Below are 8,855 nucleotides of genomic sequence, written 5' to 3'. Positions count from 1 at the left end.
TATGTGAGCACATTTTATAGCACTGTGTACTGCATATAGTACAGGAACAGTTCTGAGACGATGATTATTTGTGTCAGTACGACAATGCGCTCTGACATAAAGCAGCATTTGTGTGACAATAGTTTGCAAACAATAACGTTCCTGAAATGGACTGACCTGCTGAGAGTCACGACCTGAACCAAATGGAACATCTTTGCGACGAGTTAGAACATCCACTTCACTCCGTTCAACGTCACTACCTTACCTGATTGCGGCTCGCGAGGGAGAATGGATTGTCATATCTCCACGTACCTTTAGGCACTTCATTGAAAGTATCAGTAGCAAAGTCGCTGAGCCGTGGCGAACTGGTGCCAGTCTTATTTTGTTCATGTATCGTTGAGATCGATTGTGGTTGAGGTAAGCTATCTTTGCTTTTCGCGTGTCTTATCTTGCGGCTTCGCAGGGGAGACCACAAACTCATTTTGACTAGTTTTGAGTAGTTATTTCCGTCTTCAGAAGGCTGCACTTGTGTTATTACACTACCATTATCATCTGCAATTTGGCGGGTCTGGCTGTCTAGTGCTAAAAAAAAAATAAAGAAAACTACTGAACGAAACTCCGCCCAAACAGGCCATGAAGGCCCAAGGGTACCGACCGGTGGCCTTGTCATCCTCAGCTCACAGGCGTCACTGGATTATTCGAATATGCAGGGGCATGTGGTCAGCACACCGCTCTCACCGCCGTATGCCAGTTTACCAGAACGGAGCCGCTACTTCTCAATTAACTAGCGTCTCAGTTTGCCTCACAAGGGCTGAGTGCACCCCACTTGCCAACAGCACTCGGCAGACCATATGGTCACCCACCCAAGTGCTAGCCCAGCCCGACAGCGCTTAATTTCGGTGATCTGGCGGGAACCGGTGTTACCACTTCGACGAAGCCGTTAGCTCTAGTGGTAAAAGACGCGCACGTAAACCGTAAGTGCGCGGGACAGAATCCCCGTCGGATTACAGGATTTTCAGTTTGCTTTTAACCCAGCTGTCACTTTTCAGTGTGTTCTCCAGGAACGACGTGTGGTTCAGATTTCACAATTAACTGTATGTGACCTTACACAGGTAAGATTACTACTGTAGGTATAGTTCACGCAAGTCGCTGAAGTAGATGAAGTAGCCTTAGGCCGTTGAGGCACACACAAACTTTGTTATCAGTGGCATGGCATCTGATCCTGCACAGTGAGAAATTACTTCTGCATTATGAGTTTTATTGATAAATATGTAGAAGTATGCTAAGTGCATGCTGTAAAAGACATATAAGTCATTTTATTTTGTACACTTCCACATGCTTCAGTGATAGATGTTTCGTTTCCTTAATGTGGAACACAATGAAATTATGACTTTTTCGAAACGGCTTAATTGTGTCCCATTGCGACACAGAAATTTGACATTTGCCCCGTAGGTGCCTATGAACTGTCTCTGTAATGGTGCAAAAGCATGGCACCCTGCGCTCTCATTCACTGGCTCGGCGACGCTTCAGACAGCAGCGTTAAAACGCCAGAGCTCAGAAGTTCATGTGACGTGTACGCTGTGTTAATGACGTTCCGTTGGTAGCAAATTTTACGGCAGTTCTGCCCAACGCCACCGTGGACGTATCACATGGTGGGATGGATGTCCATCCCCTCTTACTCACATCCCTCTCTCCCCTTCTTTAGGTGCCTCTACGATGGAGGTTAGAATCGAGGCGCCCAGTGTTGAAACCACACGATTTTCTTTTTTTTTCCCTTCACTGAGTTTCGATTCCCCCCAAACGGGGTGGGCTGGCAGAAGCTTAGTGCTCCGTTCTACAGCCTACAGAATTTTTTAAAAACATAAGAAGAAGAAAATAAATAATAAAAGCAGACGACAAAAACGGTGACTTAAATTGTAAATTGGCGGAAAGTTGTGGAAGTTAAAACATAAAACAAAGGGTTGGCGATGCTAATTAAATACACAGGAAGTAGACAAGTAAAATAGTGTACAGACAATTAGAAAAACACGGAGACAGTTTGGTTTCTGTTTGCAAGAGATATAAAAAAAACCACACCCAGCGACAGTATGATTGCTCTTCACAAGACCTTGGAAAAGACGCACAACACTTAACACTAATTGAAACATGGCACGGGGGGGCAGGAGCCGACAGAGGACAGAGGGAGAGGACTGATAAGGGAGGCACAGGGCAGACGTGAGAGGGAGTGGGGAAAGGCAGAGCAGGGGAATGCAATAGAACTCTGGGGATAGAAGGGAGTCAAAGAGAGTGTAGGTGGGGAAGAGGAAAAAAAAACAGAATGGGAGGGGGAGGAAGAGGGAGGACAGAGGAAGGGAGGGGGAGGTGAGGATCAGAGTAGGTAGGAGGGATAAATGGAAGGAGAGAGGGCATCATCTGCAAGGGGGAGTCGATGGAAGCCACCTAGGAAAAGGTGAAGAAGGGTGTAGAGGTGAAGGGTAGGGAGGACACAATGGTGAAGGCTCGGCAGAATGTGGGGGTTGGAGAGGAGAGGTGCTACCAGGGGATGGGGAGGATCAAGTCAATGGGAGGTCTAGAGGATGCGGTTGTGTTCGCGGAAAAGGAGCGAATGGGGGAAAGGTAAAAGGTCGTAGAGAATACGCGTGGGGGATTGGAGGTGTATACGGAGGGCGAGGTGGAGTGCATGGCGCACGGTTTTCTTACGGATCGCCCAAGAAAACATTTCAGACACGGGCAGAATAAGACTTCAGATAACTTCGAAATATATATTCCACGGGAAAGTCTGTAGCGGACATAACAGTAAAAAAGCAATGAAGCATTTCTCTGAGGAATAAGAAAGCTCAAAATGCAGCAGAGAAACAGAAACTGAGATACGCGAGAACTGTAGACATTTATACAGTCATGAGTGCAGTGTCATCAATGGCCGCATCGTGGCGCACAGCGTTTCGGTGCCAGGAAACAGACGGCGTTCAGTCAACGGCCTATACGCGGCGGCACCACCGACGCTTCACATCACAGGCGCCTCCGCCCCTAAGTTGCTTCCGCGGTAACCCCAGTAACGCCAGCCCGCGTTACTGGTCAGAAAATACCATACAGAAACATACAGAAAATAACAACCTACCAACTCCGGGCCAATCACACCATGCCACTCCACGGCGGGTTGACAGTGTTGCATGATTGTGATAGGGACTCCGTGTACAATTATGTCTGTTTGTATTGCGTGAACTTCTATTGAGAGATTAAACATTTTCCACTCACGCCTCAAGTCTTAGGTGTTCCGCAGTTTTTTTGGACCGCGCGGAGTAGCCCTTCTGTCTGAGGAGTCTTGTCACGATTCGCGCGGCTACCACCGTCGGAGGTTCGAGTCCTCCCCTGGACATCGGTGTGTGTGTTGTCCTTAGTGTAAGTTAGTTTAAGTTAGATTAAGTAATGCGTAAGCCTAGGGACCGATGACCTCATCAGTTTGGTCCCATAGTCCGTACCACAAATTTCCAAATTTTGTTCCGCACTTCCCGGGTACGACAATGAGACCTAGGTATCCTTACAGTGGTTGGTAATTTTACATCTAGTTGTTGAGAGTGTTCTAGGTGGCCCTCAGTGGCCCTCTGTGGGAAATGAGCCCGATCAGTTTCTATAGGCTGACTTCCTTTGTAAAAGACTATTACTGGAGGTTTGAGTTTTGTGCGAGTAACATGGTTGACTTTCAGAATTGCTTCAACTCTAGGGTAATAAGGCAATGGACTTGCCGCAGTGGATACACCGGTTCCCGTCAGATCACCGAAGTTAACCGCTGTCGGGCGTGGCCAGCACTTGGATGGGTGACCATCCGGGCCGCCATGCGCTGTTGCCATTTTTCGGGGTGCACTCAGCCTCGTGATGCCAATTGAGGAGCTACTCGACCGAATAGTAGCGGCTCCGGTCAAAGAACACCATCGTAACGACCGGGAGAGCGGTGTGCAGACCACACGCCCCTCCTATCCGCATCCTCAATAAAGGATGACACGGCGGTCGGATGGTTCCGATGGGCCACTTGTGGCGTGATGATGGAGTGCTAGAGTAATAACCTTGTAAAAGTGTCTGAGCTGTTGTGATAGTCAATTGTTTTCCATTACTTCACAGACATTTTTCAGGGCTTTACGAATTGTAGTTAGTGAAAGGGAGGTGCAAAATCAGCAGAAATATTCATAACAGGCAAAAGCGGAACACCTTACTTATTTGTCTCAGTTGCACGTGTAACTGAAATTAATAATCAGTAGTGGTTGCGCCTTTCTAATGCAATTAACTTCTGTAAGAGCTAAGCAACTGTTAACTGCAGAGCTGATTGCCACTATGACTAACGTTCAATAACTTGGGCGACCTGTTGAGAAGAAGAGGATATATGCAGTTTCGAGCTGTAATTTTCTGAGGGAGTTTGGAGGAATTTGTGTCCGTCTATTGCGCACTGGAGTTAGTGTAATAGGTCTGTGGCAGTTTCGAGCTGTAATTTTCTGAGGGAATTTGGAGGAATTTGTGTCCGTCTATTGCGCACTGGAGTTAATGTAATAGGTCTGTGGCAATACTCATTTGACGGAGGTGAAGCTCACAGTCACTTAAGCCAGCAGAAAGACTCAGCCATAGCAACTTTTACGGGTAATAATGTGAAAAAGGTCATGTGACGGACTTGGTTATGTATTAGACTACGAGTTCTTTTCTTTTAGGCGATGCCCTGTCGAGTTGCAGAGTTAGAAGTAAACTCAAAGGGGCTTTGGTCGAAGGAAGAGCTCGGATATTTCAAAGTGACGAGTGAATGTTTCTAATAACTTACAGGAATGCAACCGAGTGACGTCGTCGAGAACAGCCGGTATTTCAGCGGGAGCACACCCTGCCCCGTTCAAGGCACAACTGCGACAATTAAGCGCTGTGCAAGGAGATTTGAAACCTCGGTTTTCAGAGAAATTTCAGAAATGTAACACTTACACACATTGTAAACACAAGTGCCATCGCAAACCAAAGATGAACGACGTCAGAATAAAGCTACAGCGACCGGCCGGAGTGGGCGAGCGGTTCTAGGCGCTACAGTCTGGAAACGCGCGACCGCTACGGTCGCAGATTCGAATCCTGTCTCGGGTATGGATGTGTGTGATGTCCTTAGGTTAGTTAGGTTTAAGTAGTTCTAAGTTCTAGGGGACTGATGACCACAGCAGTTAAGTCCCATAGTGCTCAGAGCCATTTAAAGCTATAGCAAACAAATAATCAACAGGTGTGGTTGCATTAACTCAGTCCCTCTGTTTTTTGACATGGGAGGTAGCAGGATTCCATACAGAATTTAAACAAACACCACCACCTATATTTATAATATTACTTGCTAATCTGTTCTGTACAGACTGAGGTCCTCGCAATCGAGATAGTGTTGTAGAAATGCCTGTTTTAAATAAGTCTCTGTCAAACTCACATAAAATTTCATTGGTAATCGATTTCAATTTCAGATATGAATCACCTTCAGATCAGATACTGTGGAAAAGCAGTTTGTTTAAGAGTGCATTTTAATTGAACATACAGTTAAAGTATGAGTAATCTTGGACGTACTACTACTAGTAGCTGATTCCTACTCGAGACTGAATCAAAGGTTTAATGGGTCAGTCAGTAAGTTACGAAATAAGGAAACGAAAATGTAGCTCGAGGGACTGAGGACTGCTGCTGTTTTTAGCTACTAATCTTAACATTTCTTTTCAGGGATACGAGGATATTAACTGTAATTCGTAGGTGTATAAGTGCACACACAACAATAAGCTTAAGACGTTTGATTTAGTGGTTGTACAAGAAGATTTCTGAAAATAGTGAGTAACCAACAGGGCGCCATGGAAATAAAGAATTGTTCAGGCCATTGAAATGCATATCACAGAACTGCTGAGTCACTCGAAAAAATGTTTATGTGCAACGCGGATGATGTTAAACGTAGACGATATAAGAATTAAAAAGTTATCATAAATCGCTTACTTTCATTCCATGATGTCATACAAGATCAATTTTTGTGGCCACTCAATAGCCAAGTCCGAGTCGAAACGTGTGTAATACGAATTATTTGGTGTTTGAACTCAAGAACGTCCTGCAGAGCACCCTTCGCGAATTGTGGATACTAAAAACTGCTTCTTAAAATTTTGTACATGGCTGCACGTTCAGAGACCGTGAATAGTTACAATTAAAAGAAAACAGCCCTCGGTCACTAATTTTTAAGGAATTAAGCGGGTTTCGACACTTCTAGGAGTGTCTTCCTCAGAATTTACACCAAAGAATGGTCTATAACGTGGTCACAGAATTATGACTAAACACGTATGATACAAATCATAAGTACGGAATTATCGTGAAAGACTGGCAGTACTTATATGTCATTTATAAAATAATACATATGCCAAAAGGGCATTAGTCACAAAGATATTTAAGATAAAAAAATTGTGATGGCGAGCCACTAAGGGCTGCTCGTTACTTGCGTGGTGTTTACAACCTGCACCACGCAATCCTGTCGAAGGGACATCCGCAATTGAGCATTATACACTATGGGATCAAAAGTATCCGGACACCTGGCTGAAAACGACTTACAAGTTCGCGGCACCCACCTTCGGTAACGCTGGAATTCAATGTGGTGTTGACCCACCCTTAGCCATGATGACAGCTTCCACTCTCGCAGGCAATACGTTCAGTCAGGTGCTGGAAGGTTTTTTGGGGAACGGCAGCCAATTCTTCATGCAATGTTGCACTGAGGACAGGTATCGATATGGGTTGGTGAGGCCTGGTACGAAGTCGGCGTCCCAAAACGTCCCAAAGGTGATGTATAGGATTCAGGTTAGGACTCTATGCAGGGCAGTCCATTACACGGATGTTATTGTCGTGTAACCACTCCGCCACAGGCCGTGCATTATGAAAAGGTGCTCGATCGTGTTGAAAGATGCAGTCACCTTCGTCGAATTTCTCTTTAACACTGGGAAGCAAGAAGGTGCTTAAAACCCCAATGTAGGGCTATGCTGTGATAGTGCCACGCAAAACAACTCGGAGTGCAAGTCCCCTCCATGAGAAACACTACTACACCATAACACCACCGTCTCCGAATTTTAGTGTTGGCACTACAGAAGCTGCCAGATGACGTTCGCCGGGCATTAGCCACACCCACACCCTGCCATCGGACACAACGTTTTTCCTCTGTTCAATCGTTCAACGATTACGCTCCTCAGACCAAGCGAGGCGTCGTTTGGCATTTACTGGCGTGATGTGTAACTTATGAGCAGCCGCTCGACCATGAAATCTAATTCCCGCCTAACTGTCATAGTACTTGTAATGGAACGTGATGCACTTTGGAATTCCAGTGTGATGATCTGGATAGATGTCTGCCCATTACACATTACGACCCTCTTCAACTGTCGGCGGTCTCTGTCAGTCATCAGACGATTTTGGCCTATACGCTTTTGTGCTGTAAGTGTCCCTTCACGTTTCCACTTCACTATCACACCGGAAACAATGGACCTAGGGATTTTTAGGAGTCTGGAAATCTCGCGTACAGACGTATGACACAGGTGACAGCCAATGGCCTAACCACTTTCGAAGTCCGTGAGTTTCGCGGAGCGCCCCATTCTGCTCCCTCACGATGTCTGATGACTAAAGAGGTGGCTGATATGGAGTACCTGGCAGTAGGTGGCAGCACAATGCATCTAATATGAAAAACTTATGTTTTCCGGGGTTCAAATGGCTCTGAGGACTATGGGACATAACTGCTGAAGTCACCAGTCCCCTAGAACTTAGAGCTGCTTAAACCTAACTAACCTAAGGACATCACACACATCCATGCCCGAGGCAGGATTCGAACCTGCGACCGTAGCGGTCGCGCGGCTCCAGACTGTAGCGCCTAGAAGCGCTCGGCCACTGCGGCCGGCTTTTTGGGGGTGTACGGATACTTTTGATCACATATTGTACTGGAGGTTGAAAATACCGCTACAGTCGTAAGGCTCTTTGATTCAGAACACGACCGGTTTCGGTCTCTTGTACACCCATCTTGAGGTGATAACTTCGTGCTGCGATCCCGAGTGCCACGGTGACGAGTACAGGAGGCAGTGTATAACCAGAAAGCGCAGAACTCTGCGCTCGCTGGTAATACACTGCGGCGCTCGGGGTTATAACGCCTGAAGATGAGCGTATAAGAGCCAAAACAGGTCGCGTTCTAAATAAAAGAACCATACCACTGTAACGGTATTTTCAACTTCTCATTTTTAATGTGCCGTGTCGGTAAAAGGAGCTTATTTACTTGTTCAAGAGACAACCCACACAGAATTAACAGAAAAACTACATATAAAGCAAGAGAGTGAGAGAGAATTTGTCTCAAACAGCAATGAAATGATCTTCAAATATTTTTGTTGTAACGTGATAGATTTTGAGGCTACTAGCCTCATCTTGAGATGCACCTGAAGATGAGATGACGCCAGTAGCTTTGAAACTACTCACATTACAACCAAAAAAATTAAGATAATTTAATTGCAGGTTGAGACAAACTCATTCATACTCTCAGTTTATCATACGACTGCGTGCTCGCGGTTCCGTCGACAACGTGAATTTTAAAAGCTCAGTTCTTTAAGCGACTGTCAACGGTGCCTTCATTTGGGTACGCTTTTGCGAAAGTGCTGTACGAGTGAACGCGTTGGACGTGCGCTCTGACCGCACGCTGCCCAGCAGCACGGCTGGCGGATCGCGAGATAACGAAAGCCGCAGCTGTATCGGCGCGGCCCTGCGCCCGATGCTAATAAGCGACCTGTCCAGCGCCGCCCACCCCCGCGCCCTCCAGCAGCGCGCGCTGACGAGTTAATCCGGGGCCATACGCCGCCTCCACTCCAGCATGTCCGACAGATAAGGCCGGCTCC

At 46.4% G+C, this 8,855-nt stretch overlaps 1 pseudogene; it reads left to right on the top strand.

Annotated features, from left to right (window-relative positions):
* The first annotated feature begins 3,708 nt into the window (after window positions 1-3,708).
* On the top strand, window positions 3,709-3,826 carry LOC126261130 (5S ribosomal RNA; annotated as a pseudogene).
* Window positions 3,827-8,855: the final 5,029 nt, after the last annotated feature.

The sequence above is a fragment of the Schistocerca nitens genome, chromosome 5 (assembly GCF_023898315.1).
Source record: "Schistocerca nitens isolate TAMUIC-IGC-003100 chromosome 5, iqSchNite1.1, whole genome shotgun sequence".
NCBI lineage: Eukaryota > Metazoa > Arthropoda > Insecta > Orthoptera > Acrididae > Schistocerca > Schistocerca nitens.
This window is presented reverse-complemented; position numbering and strand designations above follow the sequence as displayed.